Source organism: Mytilus californianus, unplaced genomic scaffold, assembly GCF_021869535.1.
Source record: "Mytilus californianus isolate M0D057914Y unplaced genomic scaffold, xbMytCali1.0.p SCAF_8, whole genome shotgun sequence".
Classification (NCBI taxonomy): domain Eukaryota; kingdom Metazoa; phylum Mollusca; class Bivalvia; order Mytilida; family Mytilidae; genus Mytilus; species Mytilus californianus.
The window spans coordinates 19596194-19612237 of NW_026262734.1; the positions used below are offsets into that span (position 1 = coordinate 19596194).

At 33.2% G+C, this 16044-nt stretch overlaps 2 long non-coding RNA genes across 2 annotated transcripts; both read right to left on the bottom strand.

Annotated features, from left to right (window-relative positions):
* On the bottom strand, positions 1-4604 carry LOC127710955 (uncharacterized). The gene is made up of 3 exons (XR_007986419.1): positions 2948-4604; positions 1441-1557; positions 1-483 (listed from the first exon to the last, which is right to left on the bottom strand). It is a non-coding gene; the product is annotated as an uncharacterized LOC127710955 (long non-coding RNA).
* A 5006-nt stretch (positions 4605-9610) lies between these two features.
* LOC127710961 (uncharacterized) lies at positions 9611-15771 on the bottom strand. Its single transcript, XR_007986424.1, has 3 exons — positions 15743-15771; positions 14215-14335; positions 9611-13938 (listed from the first exon to the last, which is right to left on the bottom strand). It is a non-coding gene; the product is annotated as an uncharacterized LOC127710961 (long non-coding RNA).
* Positions 15772-16044: the final 273 nt, after the last annotated feature.

A 16044-nucleotide genomic window follows, 5' to 3' on the forward strand; every position in this document is an offset into this window, starting at 1 on the left:
TGATGTGACAATTTTTTTTTATGTGACTGCTCAGTAAACAACATATTGTGACTTTTGTTTTATCATATAATAAAATACAATATATATAACTGCTTTTGTTTTATTCTTTTCACTTTTAGTATAGTGTTTCAGTTGTCGCTTCAGATAATGAATGACCAATACAAGGTCCTCGAAAAAATATATTATCAGTTTTCCCAAGGTGGTGCATATGTCGGTCCTGATAAATTGTACAGAATATTGAAATCCAAAGGTATAACAATAGGTAGACATCGCGTTCGAAAATGGCTACAGGATCAAGACAGTTACAGTCTGCAAAAACCAGCTCGAAAGTCTTTTCGTAAAGCACGAGTGGTAGTATCTGGTATTGACGACCAATTCGACGCTGATTTAGCGAACATGTCTAATTTAAAAGACTCCAACGATCAGTTTTCCCAGCTGTTGTTTGTTATAGACATCTTCAGTAAGTACCTCTGGATCCAGCCTCTGAAAAATAAAACAGCAAAAGAAGTGGTTAGAGGATTCCAAGTAATATTCAAGAATGGAAGAAAGTGTAATAAATTAAGAACGGATAATGGGACGGAGTTCACCTCTAACGTTTCAAAGTCATATTTTCAAAACGAAGGCATATATCATTTCACAACACAAAATTCAAATACAAAGGCAAATATATGCGAACGTGTCATCAAAACTATAAAAACCAAAATGTATAGATATTTCACAGAGAACAGAACATATCGATATATTGATGTATTACAAGATTTAACGTCAAGCTATAATGCAACACCACATCGAACTTTGAATAATATTGCTCCGAAAGATGTAAACAGTAATAACGAAGCGGATATTTGGGCACACATGTATTTGAAAGCGAAGACGTCAAATAAGGGACTCAAACCCTATCATTTTAGAATAAATGATTTAGTTAGAATTGCAAGTAAGAATTCAACATTTGAAAGATCATATGATGAGCACTTTACCCGAGAAATTTTTAAAGTACGTAAACGCTTTCGCATGCAAGGAATACCGATGTATCGTTTAAAATCATTTTTAGACACGGCAGGCGTCATTCGAGGCAACTTTTATGAAAATGAGATGCAGAAAGTTCATAAAAATGAAGATAGTTTATGGTATATAGAAAAAAAAATACGCAAACGTAAGAGAAAAGGTATCACTGAATGGCTTGTAAAATTTGAAGGGTGGCCAAAGGAATATAACCAATGGGTAGCTGAACAAGACATCACAGACAAGGCTGATAGCTAAACATGAGCATGTATGTAATTTTAAGTAGCGATAAGTCCATGAAATATTTTCCAAATAACAAACCTTACAGGTTTAGATCACATTTAAGTTCACCTTTAGTACTTGACGGAACGTGGAGGGTTGGACTCGTGGAAGCTGATATTACATCAACATCATCAATACAAGATTCGTTATACTTACATTCAAATGTATGTGAGGAATCGATCGTTGATGGAGAAAAAAAAGGAGTTCTGAGACGACTGACACCTACTGCTATTGGAGATTGGACTATCATCATGGATACGCCCCATTACATGCCTGTAAAAGTAAAAGAGATCTACAACATAGAAATTATTATAACAAATGACAATGACGATTTATCTTCATTTATAGACAGACCTTCTACAGTCACACTTCATTTTAAGTCATTTCCATTTTCATGAATATGGATTTAAGTAGAATGTATATCCCTAATCCTAAAAAATGGATACAATTTTATGATGCAATTGGGAAACAAAAATATAACCCATCTGCAAATCTGAAAAAACAAGCTTACAATAACCAAGTTGGTGGATCATTAACTGGAACATCAAAACCGTTTATGATTCCTGTGGGTACAATGTCCGCAAACAAGGCTGATTTTTCGAAAGATGTCAAGGTCAAATTAGTGTCAACAAGCGAACAATTTCTCGAACAAGCCAAAGAAGAAGTCGGAGACACACACGGTTTGAAAAGAAAAGGATCGAAACAAATTATTCATTCTACAAAACAACCTCGACAAAGTAAGACGAAGTTAAATAAGGAGAAAGGCAAACCGAGAAAAAATCCCAGGCCAGCAAAACAAACGAAGTCAGGTCTTTCACAAAAACCTAAATTCATATATAAAGATATTTTAAGTAAAAAATAATGGCTTCGTTTACCACCGACGAAATGCAAGAGGCACAACCAAGTGGACTTGACATTTTCTCTATCCCTCCTTATCAGACGGCCGTGGAGCGTATGTATTATCAAGACGTTCGAACTAATTCACAATTGAGTGGAAACACACCCTTAGAATTTAACGTTTCTGGACAAAACGGGTTAGAATATGTTGATTTGAAGAGAACAAAATTGTATGTAAAAGCTAAAATAAGGAAAGCAGATGGATCTTCTTTAACAGATACGGAATATGTTGGACCAGTGAATTTGTTTTTACACGCAATGTTTGCACAAGTAGACGTTGCATTACAGGGTAAACTTATTTCGACAGCTACCAACCAATATCCATATAAGGCAATGATACAAACATTGTTGTCTTATGGAAGTGATGCTAAAAAAACTCAATTGGGTGCACAGCTTTGGAAGAAAGACACACCCGGATATGTTGATGCCAATGATGTAAAGAATTCTGGAAATCAGGCTTTGTATGAGCGCTTTAAGTTATTTGCAGGATCAAAAACATGTGACATGGAAGGTCCCTTACTTAACGACCTTTGTAGTATTGATCGCTTTATAATTAATCAAGTACCTATCAGTGTAAAATTGTACAGATCAAGACCAGATTTTTGTCTCGTAACAGCAGAAGAAAATCCAAATTTCGAAGTGGTCATTGAAGATATCGTTCTGAAAGTCTGTAAATTACAGATAAACCCAGCAGTGATAGTGGCTCAAGCTCAAAAATTACAATCAACCAATGCAAGATACCCCTTCACAAAATCTCAGATCATACCTATGAACATTCCAAGTGGTACTTTGAATATTAACTTTCCAGATTTATTTCTTGGGTCATGTCCAGCCCGAGTTGTAATTGGATTTGTTGATGCCGAAGCTGCTGCAGGTAGTTACATCACAAACCCCTTCAACTTTGAGCATTTTAACCTGAAAAACATTGGATTATACGTGAATAACATACCCGTTTCAGGTAACATTTTACAGATCAATTTTGACGCTACCACCGGTCGAACGATCATACCGGCATATACAAAATTATTCCAAATAACAGAAAAAGACACTCGAGATTCTGGTAATCAAATCACCCGAGATGACTTTGCTAAAGGATATGCATTGTACTGCTTCGAATTAGAACCAGAATTTGGAGAAAGTGCACACTATTTAACCTTAATAAAACAAGGAAATGTCAGACTAGAAGCTCAGTTTGGTACTGCTCTATCAAAAGCAATCACCTGTTTCATATATTCAGAACAACAGGGGATGTTTGGTATAACGGCAACTCGCACTATCGAAATAGAATGAATACCAATCAGTTGAAAAGTATTATTTCCTGTGACGCAGATTTAAAGAAACGAGTGGTTGGTATTTTTGCCTCAGATCAATTACCCAATAATGTACGTGAACTAACTGGATTAATTGTAAACACGGATCCAATATCTAAACCAGGTCAACACTGGATTGCCTTTTATGTGAACAAACAGCAAGAGCTAGAATGTTTCGATTCGTATGGCAATTCGTCAGATCTATATTCTTCTTCAATCAAACATTTCATAAGAAGATATGACAAAGTGACATTTAACAATAAACGTCTCCAGGGAGACAAGACGTCTGTGTGTGGACAATATTGTGTTTTTTTTCTATGGTGTCGTATCAAAGAAAGGCTGTCGATTGTAAAAATGGGAGAGCTTTTTACAAGTGACTATGACTTAAATGATCGATTTGTATTCGATTTTGTAAATGATAAATTGTCTCGATGTTTTATGCTTGTAGAACAATCTCAGATATGTATCAGTAAAAATAAATGTTAATAAAAAATATGACTAACCTCTATACTTGTTTCTCATTTATCTATAAAAAAACAAACATTCACTATACATGTTACCTTATTATTACTTCAACCTTCAAACAGGATGGAAGGCTTGAAAAAACAGCACGCAACATTAAAATTCGAATCACCTACATCCATTTTTATGGTAGGTCCTTCCGGATCTGGTAAGACCGTGTTGACAAAACACCTTCTAGAACAAGCAGATGGGATGTTTCAAACTCCACCCTCAAGTATATTTTTCTGCTATTCGATTTGGCAACCATTGTATTCTGAAATGCAACAGAGTGTATCATCCATCTTATTTCACAAGGGTCTTCCCACCATGGACCAGATAAATGAATGGGGAAGTGAACAGGGACATAAACTGCTAGTATTTGACGATCTTATGATAGAAGCAGCTGATAGTATGGCATTAGTGCATATTCTTTGTGTTGGCTCTCATCATCATAATATAACAATTCTTCATTTACTTCAAAACGCCTTCCCAAAATCAAAATCAATGCGGACGGCTTCATTGTCCGTTCATTATTTCATACTCATGAAAACAAAAAGAGACCTTTTACAAATCAATACTTTAGGTAGACAAATATTTCCTGGAAAATTGAAATACTTTATGGATGCTTACAATAAATCAACGAGTAAACCGTTTGGTTACTTGGTTCTTGATTTAAGTCTCAAAAGCGACGAACAATATCAGTTGCGTACTAACATTCTACCAGGACAGAACCCCATTGTCTATCTTCCTGAAAAATGAAGAAGTATGAAGCTTTAGTCAAGTATTTAATGGAATCAAAACAAAGGAAAAAAGTTATATCAACCTTATCAAAGACCCAACTACAGGTCGTTACAGAAATTGTTTTCAACGTTATACAAGGAGTATGTCCTCTCTCAGATAACGATATAAATACGCTAAGAAGACACAAAGCAGCCATTCGTAGATTAACCGTTTCGAACTTAACACTGAAAGAAAGACGGATTCGTTTGCAGAACATCAGTAGAGTTTTACCAATTTTACTTACATCATATATGAAATATGTCGCGTGAAATGGTGCTTATTCCTAAATATAAGTATGATAGACTAATTAAAGACTTTGAAAACAAACAACTTAATGATGAACATCATGAAAAAAAACCCCAAGAAGACCATACTGAAGAAATTTTTACGACAGAAAACGACATTAAACCACAAAACAAGGACGATGTAGAAGGACAAAAAATAAATATGGATGAACATCAAGAGACAAAAATACACAACGAAAATTTAAATGGGGTTGAAACCGAAAAATCTCAGTCGTATCTAAAAATGAAACCTTCAACATTTCTTAAAGTCAAACAACTTAAAAGCACAATGAGGAATGCAGGGGTAAAAACTATGAAAAGGTCACAAACTAGAACAAAATGGTTGACATTTAAAATATGAGTGGTATGTCAGAAATGTTTACAATAGAATGTGTGGAATCCCTGATATTTATAAATATATAAGAGCCGCAATCTGTTCACATTATTATTCACATCGACCATGGCTGATAGTTTTCTTCAATTTTTAAAACAACGTTATCCTAGAGGAAACGAACAGCTCGAAAGATTATTTCAAGACTTTAACGAGACATTAAATAATTCTGAATTCAGCGAGTGTGATGAAGAAGCATTGGTTCGGGCAGCTGACGCATCAGAATCACTTTACAATCGGAAAAGGAAATCAAATGAAACGATTCAACAATGGGAAAAGAAAGCGCTATATCAATGTGACTTATGTGATGCAGAATTTACCAAAAAATTCAATCTATCGCGTCATATGAACACACACACAAGGAAGAGATATGAATGTCGTAAATGTAGCAAAACCCTATCACGTTTAGAGAACTTGAAAAGACACGAGAAAATGTGTATTCGCGCTTCAGAATCCCATAAAAAACAAAGACAATTTCCATGTAGACATTGTGGCTTACCTTTTGATACATATGAGGATCTTTTTGATCACATCAATGTAGAGCATCCATTGAATCAAACTGGAGGTCAGGCAGGGCAAGTCGTGGATCAAATGCATTCAATCACAAACAGTTCTCCTCCATTATCGTCTGATCCGTCTATCAGCACCTTGAATCCGCAAATCGAAAACATCAATCCTTTACCTACTGAAAAGAAAAGAAGGAATCATAGGGTTAAAAAATCTGCTTTGAACGATTCCGTTAATCAACTTGAAATAATTCCAGAAGGAAATGAAAAATACGATCTTCTACAATTTTTTTCGAACGTTAAAGGAGATATACAACAAATAGTCGAGTCTAGGAAAAAATATATGAGAGACATTAAATGGTATTTGAATGTCAAAGTTGAAATGGAACGTGATATTCAAGATGGTCAAACAGAAACAGTCTTACCCAGTTTTAGGAGTAGAAATTATGTGTCCTTGTTTAATGATGATCACTTAGAACATAATTTAAACGAGGCTTATCAAAAGATGCATCGAAGTCTTGAAGAATACATCAATAGAGGCTCAAATTGGATAATACGGAAAGTTGTACACTTAGAAGTAAGAACAGTAAAATACGCACCTATTAATGGTTCGTCATACATGCAGCTTCCTTCAACCATAAAACTGTGTAAAGGTGTAATCAACATTCAAAATGATGATAATAAATGCTTCCTCTGGTCTGTTTTGGCTGCAATTCATCCGACTGATAACAACGCTCATCGTGTAAATAAGTATAAACCGTTTGAAAATGAATTGAACACGACAGGAATTGATTTTCCTGTTCCAATTAAGCAGGTGGAAAAATTTGAAAAACTAAACAACCTTTCAATTAACGTTTTCGGATATGAAGGTGAACAGATTTTCCCTTTAGCTTTATCTAAATCAAGAAACAGCCATCAAAATATTGACTTGTTGTATTTATCAAACGATAAACAATCACACTACTGTTTGATTAAGAATCTTAATAGATTTTTAAGACAAACAAACCAAAATCATGCACATTTCTTTTGTCGACGGTGTTTGCATGGCTTTATAAGAGAAGACCTGCTTGCAAGTCATCAACCCTATTGTGATCAAATAGATTTTCAGAGAGTACAATATCCGAAAGAAGGCGACAATATTTTAGAATTTAATGACTTTTACAAAGCAATAAAAATAAGTTTCACCATCATAGCTGATTTTGAATGTTTTTCAAGAAAGATGGATACAAGTCTACCAAACCCGAAGAAATCATCGATTACACACGAAACGAAATTTGAACCATCGGGGTACTCCTACATAGTCCTATGTACGAACGATGATTATTCTAAACCACCTGTGGTTTATAGAGGAGATAGAGTCATAGAACACTTTTTTGAAGACATGGCTATCGAAGAGGAATATATCAATGACATACTTGGAGAACCTGAGCCTTTGATAATGAATGATGAAGCAGAACAAGCGTTTCAACTTATCACCAACTGTGAGGTTTGTCAGACACTTTTTGATGAAAATGTAATTAAAGTACGAGATCATGCACATCATGGAATAACCAGAGACCCCAGAAAAAAAGATTATACTAATTATCGTCTTGCATTATGTCAGCGGTGTAATTTAAGTCTAAAAGAACCATCATATATTCCTGTATTATTCCACAATGGTAAAAATTTTGATACACATTTACTACTACAAAAGGCTGATTGTTTTAAAGATAAGCCAATATCCTGTATTCCCAATAACATGGAAAAATACGTATCACTCACTATAGGAAATCTTCGCTTTTTGGACACATGTCAATTTCTAAATAGTTCTCTAGACACTCTAGTGAAAAATTTATCACAAGAAGGACCTACGCATTTTCGACAGTTCAAAAAAGCGTTTCCGTCTGAGGACATAGCAACACTTTTATTGAGGAAGAATGAATATTGCTATGATTACGTGGACTGCGAAGAGAGATTTCAAGAAAGGCAATTACCATCAAAAGAAGCCTTTCACAATCGCCTAACGGATGAACCCATTTCGGATCAGGATTATAATCACGCTCTTGAAGTTTGGAATACCATGAAAATGAATAATTTGGGTGACTTTCACGATCTATATGTAATGACGGATGTTCTACTTTTAGCAGACGTCTTTGAACGATTTAGAGACATAACTATGGAAAATTATGGTTTAGATCCCTGTCATTTCTTTACAGCCCCTGGTCTCGCATGGCAAGCTGCGTTGAAAATGAGTGGAGTTTCGCTAGAATTGATTACAGACCCTCTTATTTACAATCTTGTGGAACTTGGAACGAGAGGTGGAATAGCCTCTATTAACCAAAAGTATGCTAAAGCCAACAATAAATATGTGAAAGATTTCGATCCTTCAAAACCATCATCACACATATTATATACGGACTGTGGAAACCTTTATGGGGCTGCTATGATGCAACCATTACCAACGGGTCTGTTTAGACTGTTGAAGGATGATGAAATACAGCAAGTTAATATAAATGAGATTGAAAAGGATGCATCTACGGGATACATCTTAGAGGTGGATCTGGAATATCCCCCCGAACTACATGATCATCATAATTGTTATCCACTAGCTCCATCTCACAAGAAAGTTGAAATGGAAGAGCTGTCTTCTTACAGTCAAAATCTTTGGAAAGACCTAAATGGTGAAAATGCATCTAAAGTCGTCACCAAAAAACTTATCCCTACATTGGAAAATAAAGACCATTACATTCTACATTATAGAAATTTACAGCTATATCTTGAACTTGGAATGAAGGTAACCAATATACATCAGATTGTAGAGTTTCATCAGTCAAGATGGTTGAAGACCTATATTGACTTCAATAGTCAAAAAAGAAAGGAGGCCAATAATGTGTTTGAGAAAGAATTCTACAAGTTAATGAATAACAGTGTTTTTGGTAAGTTTGTTGTTTTTTTTTTTTGCGTTGTAATGTCTTTTACTTTTTTTTATTTTCTAATAAGAAACGAAAAAAATCGAACATTGAATTCATAAAAGCAATTTAAAAAAAAATGAAAATATTAATCGATCTTTTACTTGTAGGAAAGACCATGGAAGATATTCGCAGACATAGAAACGTAAAACTTATGTCAGACCAGAAGAAATTGGTAAAATATACGTCGAAACCGTCCTTTGACCATTTTCAGATATTTAACCAACACCTTGTGGGTATAGAAAACAAAAAAGTGAACATTCTTTTAAACAAACCAATCTATGTTGGTCAGGCAATATTGGACATTTCGAAAGCACTGATGTATGAATTCCACTACAAAATAATGAAGCCCATGTATGGAGAAGATATTCGATTGCTTTTTACGGATACTGGTAAATATTTTATTTTTTTTTATATTTTATGGGGATAAAAGACAAGTAGTACATAAGTTATCAATTTTACCGCTTCGACCATGCATGTTTCAGTTAAATAAATTCAGTCGGCAACAGAATTATTCGGCTAGTCAAAGCTAAACAATGATGTAATTCTTATTTTCTTACAGACAGCTTGTGTTACGAAATCATGACAGATGATGTATACAAGGATATGGAAATCATCAAAGACCATTTCGACTTTTCTGGATATCCTCAAACTCACTACCTATTTTCAAACAAATACAAAAAAATGCCTGGAAAATTCAAAGATGAACTAGATGGTAACTAATTTTATTATTAATCGATTAACAAAAACTTAAAAATAACAAATATTGAATATAAAAAAAACAAAGTCCAAAGAAAAAAAATAATACCATTGAGATTTTTTTTATTTTACAAAAATCTATTTCTTTTTAACCTAATTTTAAACCTAATTTTTAACTAAATACTTGATGAATTTCGTTTTGTTTCAGGCGTTCCAATTAAAGAGTTTATTGGATTGCGACCAAAAATGTACAGTTTGATATATGATGACGACAACACGGAACAGGAAAAGAAAACTGCCAAAGGAATAAAAAAATGTGCCGTCAAAAAACAGTTAAAACATGCCAATTATAAAGAATGTTTATTTCAAAATGCATCGACAATGAATTCAATGAAATTGATAAAAAGTCAAAATCATGAACTCTTTGTCAACCATATTGTCAAAAAAGGTTTATCTAATTTTGATGAGAAAAGATTTTGGATTAATCATATTAAGAGTTATGCCTATGGACATTTTAAAATATGATTAATCCAAAATCTTTATATCAATTATGTTTTATGTTTTATTTTATAATATACTATGTAATTTGAAATAAAATTTTTTTTATTTTTTAAAAACTTTAATGGAATGCCTCAAACAAACTTCATCTTACAGAGAGTACATAGATTTTTTATTGAGTATTTACGTCATTAAATAGACCTAAAAGGTCTACACTGTTCACCTCTTCTATTCTCCTTTTTTTGGGAGCCGTATATGGTGGAGGTGGTGGAGGCATTTCTGCTGATCCCCTTGAGGATGGTAAATTATATTCTGGCTTATAGGTTGCATAGGTTGCAGACCCAAAAGGTTCTTGATCATAGGTTACAGATCCACTAGCTTCGGGTTGATAATTTGGCCCACTGGTACTTTTATTCTCCTAAAATATTTTTTTTATTTATTTTTTTTTTTTTGCATTTTTTTTATATATTTTATAAGTTTTATATATTTTTTTCGTTCCTTAAGCGAAAGTTAGTTCTTCGAAAATGAATATGTGTTTGGTAGAACAAACTTCAAGTCTGATAAGTTATATAATAAGATCAACATACATTATTAAAACCCACCCACCCCCTTATTTTAGCTTTAAGACAGCATTTACATATTATAAAAACATATTTTCAACTTAATTGACTGTTTTGACACCTGAGCTAATACCACTTTTTTTTGTCTCATTGGCAAATACCATTTGTCTCATTGACAAAAAAAAAAAACATTTTTATTTTGTCCTATTGGGCAATTATACCACAAATGTTTTTAAATAAGAAAAATAACTTACTTTGAAGTTTTCTTTTAAGAGTTCAAGCTGGCTTACCAGTTCCCCGAACTGTACAGCTTCTTCGAAAGAAAACGAAATCCGTCCTCCAAAATTTGGTCTATTATCATAGACGTTTATCCAAAATTTCCCTATTGATGACTGCTGCATCAGTAAATTCTTCTGATTTCCAAAGCGGTGGGAAAATTCTATTTTCCCATTTCTCATTTTTTGAAGAAAAACAAACCTAGAGCTATTCTCCATAATAATTATTAATAAAAGACTTTTATTCTATGAGAAATTAGAAATGAGAAAGTCTTTATATATGTACTCTCTGTAAGATGCGATGAAACCAACCCCTTGTCAAGAAAAAATTAACTCCACCCACCCCAAAAAGCTTCATGTCATACCATTAGTCCGTTTTGAAGCATGAAAATTTGAATAATCATTTTGGGAAATTTTCCCACCCACAAATTTCCCGCCAAAGTCCCACAATTTATTCATACAAAAAAATTACACGTGCACATAACACAACAAATATCGCAACCAATAAAGAATGACATTGAATTCATATAACATAAAAATACATACCAGAGGGGAAAAAAAAGACAACGCAAGAATAGGGGAACACTTACACAAAGCATGTTTCTGGCAATAAGGAAGATGTAGAAATTCCAAAATTAAGAAAATGGATTAAAGACATTGAAGAAAGAAACGGGGCGCGACAGACCACTTGGGGAGTGATCAAAGATTTGACACGTCCTGTTGAAACTACATTTATATACCCCGTAGCTTCTGCGGAGAAGATTAGCCAACGAAAAAAGACGATGTATTTAAATGGTTAAATTGTATATATATATTAGTTTATTTTAAATTATTATTTTTCACAACAGAAATTTCTCTCCCTTTGATGGGGTCGTACCACTCAGCAGATTGGAGAGGCTAGGCCCTATTTCTATATCCCGGGAATCCCTCGGGGCACAGAAAAAAAAAAAAGCAAAGCATGTTTTTTTGACAATGAGGAAGATGTAGAAATTCCAAAATTAAGAAAATGGATTAAAGACATTGAAGAAAGAAACGGGGCGCGACAGACCACTTGGGGAGTGATAAAAGATTTGACACGTCCTGTTGAAACTACATTTATATACCCCGTAGCTTCTGCGGAGAAGAGTAGCCAACGAAAAAAGACGATGTATTTAAATGGTTAAATTGTATATATATATTAGTTTATTTTAAATTATTATTTTTCACAACAGAAAGTTCTCTCCCTTTGATGGGGTCGTACCACTCAGCAGATTGGAGAGGCTAGGCCCTATTTCTATATCCCGGGAATCCCTCGGGGCACAGAAAAAAAAAAAGCAAAGCATGTTTTTTGACAATGAGGAAGATGTAGAAATTCCAAAATTAAGAAAATGGATTAAAGACATTGAAGAAAGAAACGGGGCGCGACAGACCACTTGGGGAGTGATAAAAGATTTGACACGTCCTGTTGAAACTATATTTATATACCCCGTAGCTTCTGCGGAGAAGAGTAGCCAACGAAAAAAGACGATGTATTTAAATGGTTAAATTGTATATATATATATTAGTTTATTTTAAATTATTATTTTTCACAACAGAAAGTTCTCTCCCTTTGGTGGGGTCGTACCACTCAGCAGATTGGAGAGGCTAGGCCCTATTTCTATATCCCGGGAATCCCTCGGGGCACAGAAAAAAAAAAAGCAAAGCATGTTTTTTGACAATGAGGAAGATGTAGAAATTCCAAAATTAAGAAAATGGATTAAAGACATTGAAGAAAGAAACGGGGCGCGACAGACCACTTGGGGAGTGATCAAAGATTTGACACGTCCTGTTGAAACTATATTTATATACCCCGTAGCTTCTGCGGAGAAGAGTAGCCAACGAAAAAAGACGATGTATTTAAATGGTTAAATTGTATATATATATTAGTTTATTTTAAATTATTATTTTTCACAACAGAAAGTTCTCTCCCTTTGGTGGGGTCGTACCACTCAGCAGATTGGAGAGGCTAGGCCCTATTTCTATATCCCGGGAATCCCTCGGGGCACAGAAAAAAAAAAGCAAAGCATGTTTTTTTTTGACAATGAGGAAGATGTAGAAATTCCAAAATTAAGAAAATGGATTAAAGACATTGAAGAAAGAAACGGGGCGCGACAGACCACTTATGATTGATTTAGTCTTCTTTTTAAAAGGATATAAAAATAGCAATCAATAATTAAATTGATACTAAACCGAAATGTATTGTATTTTTCCTTCTAGTTAAAACACGCACAAATATAATATTCCGGAATAATTTCACTCTCCTACACATCGTTTATTTATTTAGTATATCCCCTACATAATTAATCTATTTTCAACCAATCAGAGTTTTGTTTTAAAGACATAACAGTGACTTAATACCAACATTTAAATACAACGTACTCAAAATTATTGTTAATTAACAAACTCATGAAAATAATATAAAGAGAATTAATGATATTATTAAAATATGATTCATTTATACCATAGAAAGATAACTGATACTAAAAATTCTAAAAAAACATTTTAAATCTCCTTTACAATATGAAAAGTATCTCTTTAGTATTTAGTCAAATCTCTTTCCCATACAAATGTCATTTCATTTTCGCGCCATATCATGTAAGAAAATTTTCAGTAAACAAACAACAACAAATTGATAAAATGAACATCTTCATCTTCGTTTTGATAGTGCAAGTTATTGCGTCACCTGCACGCAAGTCTGAAAGAATTGGAGAAGATTGTGAGAACGAGAGAGACGCCATACGCTGTCGTTACACTGGAATCAAGGATTACATCTTGAAGAAGCCACGGAAGGAAGTGTCCACCCTAATAATGGATCGCTTGTTTGAGCCATCCACACTCAAAGTAGATGGTATAACAGTACGCATAGAAGACGGGGACATTGAGTGGTGCTGCCACCATATAGAAGGGGCAACAGCTGTTTATGTTCACGATGAACAGTGTGTAAGTCTTCGTTTTTCTTCTTAATTATCCCCTGACTGCTCTTGTCCCTACAATTATCAATGTATTTATTCTTATTTATAAAAAAATAGATAATATTGTATGGTGAAGCAAAGTAAACAAACCAACTTAGCCAAAAAAAAAATGAAAAAAAATGTTTCATTTGAACCCCCCCCCCCCCCCCCCCCCCCCCCCTCCCCTTTATTTTTGTTTTCTTAAAAAAATACTTTCCCTTTAATGAAAACAATGTTAAACATATTCAGACACTGGTTAAGAGAGTTATTTGACAATATTTTTTTATCTAAAGTAAGTTTCTAAATGCTTACCATTGTAGATATTTTTTTCAGCCTACAACTACAGTGAAATCCATTGAATCTTCACTTTCATCAACAACAGTTAACTCTACCATGTCTTCACTTTCATCAACAACAGTTAACTCTACCATGTCTACAGAATTTAAAAATGTGGTATGTATAATTAATTATGATAAAAACAACATTAACACTCATACCATATCTTCTTATTTTTGAAATGAATACAAATTGTTGTTAACTTGACCTGACATTAACATAGAGTAATGATTGAAAATTAATGTTTTCTATTATTTTTCAGACTGTTGGTACCATCATGACAAACATGGAAGGTTGGGTCATTCCCACCGTTTCAATTTTATGTGGTAAGTTTGATAGGATATATATATATCTGAAGTAAATGTTAAAAAAAAATTCACTAATAAGGAAAATCATACACAAGCACTAAGAAATTCAGAAAGTTGGTATTAAACGGAATTGTGAAAAAGACTTTAAAAGTTAACATATGATGATAAATACATTAAGCAAAAAAGAAATACTATTCATAAAAAAATAAATACAATTTAATCAAAATAAAATACAATTAAAGATAAAAAAAAAACACAGAAAAGGAAAATATAATTACACAATAAAAATACTGAGAAGAAAAGTAAGTTCAAAATAACTATCTTTATTTTTTTTTTTCCTTTTCAGTGCTTCTTGTCATAGCATTTGGACTTATGTTATATTGTGCCTACAAAAAAACTAGTATTCATATTATATCTTGTGGCAGAAAAAACCAATAATTGAAATGTGGGAGTTATGACATTTGGACATTCTTCTTTTTTTTCAGTTTTAATTATCCTTTTGAGCACTACAACATTAATTATAATTAAATATCAAAAGAAAAGGACAGTAAACATTGAGCAATTTCAAATGGAACAATTTCCACTGGATCAAAGTTGTGAAAATGATGAAGAAATATCATTAGATGAAACATCAGATATCATTTTTAGTAGATAATTAAATTTTTCAGAATATATATTGACTGTGGTGATGATTGTAGTGGGTATAATTGAAATTATTAGAAAATTTAGACAAAGACTTCAAAATTTACTTCGCCGTCTTGAAAACAATGCTGCACAACCACAACAAGATGCTCAACCACAAGCTGCGCTACCTGCTCAAGATCAACAAATACCCCCCCCAAAATCAACCGATACCAGCTGTCAATGTAATACCAGTACTGAGAAGATCTCAAAGACAAATTAAGCCTGTTATAAGACTGAACTTGTAGTCAATTGTTCTGTATGGGTAAATATTCTATGTGAAGTTTTTTTAACAATGTTGTTGATTCTTTTTGAGTTTTCCTTAATGTTTTAGACATGTTAAAAATCTGGTTTTACCACTACCTATAAAAACATTTAGTTTCAATAGTTCCCATCTTTAAACAATTATATCTTATATCTATAATTTTATTTTTTTAATATAACTGATTTTTATATGGTAGATACCTTAACATGTAAAGTTAAAGCTTAACTATGAATACATAAAAAAAACTTACCATTTTCCCGCCTAATTGTACAAAAGTTCGCGCCAGTTCTAAAAGAAAGTTTTCGCGGTCTTTTCTTTTATATGAAACGTGGGTATGTATCATGTTTTTACATCAATCAATTTTAAGTGTCATGTTACACCTTCAGTCTTGACAACTAAATGATTGGTTATTATAATTATGATACATGGTGTTTATGAAAATAGTATCCGTTGGATCTTGCACTTGACAGGTTTATAGACAACTTTTTTGTTATACATTCCAGTTTGATATTTAAGAGAGAAACATTCATACTTTTGATTGTTTAATTAGTC